Source organism: Myotis brandtii, unplaced genomic scaffold, assembly GCF_000412655.1.
Source record: "Myotis brandtii unplaced genomic scaffold, ASM41265v1 scaffold751, whole genome shotgun sequence".
Classification (NCBI taxonomy): Eukaryota; Metazoa; Chordata; class Mammalia; order Chiroptera; family Vespertilionidae; genus Myotis; species Myotis brandtii.
In genome coordinates, this window is record NW_005370994.1 from 2,168,306 (window position 1) to 2,168,649 (window position 344).

Genomic DNA, 344 nt, shown 5'->3' on the forward strand with positions numbered 1-344 from the left:
CTGTGGGCAGCCGGGGGGGAGGGTGGGGAGGGGACGGCTTTTCGGGTGTCCCCTCCCCCCCTTTTTCCTCGCAGGCTGCTTTGAAAATGCTCACGTGCCTGCCCAACCCCGACCCTTTCCTGGTCTCGGGGGATCCTTACCCTGATTATGTTGTTGTCCCCGAAAATGTGCACCTCGGCCTGCTCCCCCTCGTCCAGCCTCGGTGCACGGACACCCCCTTTGAGTGTGTATGTGTGGGGGGCGGCTTTCAGGAAAGAATGTGCAGCAAATTGGATCAAGGAGCCATCATGAGGCCGACTCCTCGGGAGCCTATTTTTAGCGGAGGAGCGGGCTCTGTCGGGGGC

At 61.6% G+C, this 344-nt stretch overlaps 1 long non-coding RNA gene across 1 annotated transcript in view; it reads right to left on the reverse strand.

Moving 5' to 3' along the window:
* LOC106724202 overlaps positions 1-226 on the reverse strand; it is an 88,320-nt gene extending 88,094 nt beyond the window's left edge. Inside the window, exon 1 of the long non-coding RNA XR_001359949.1 lies at positions 141-226. This is a non-coding gene — a long non-coding RNA (uncharacterized LOC106724202). The remainder of the gene's footprint in view (positions 1-140) is intronic.
* Positions 227-344: the final 118 nt, after the last annotated feature.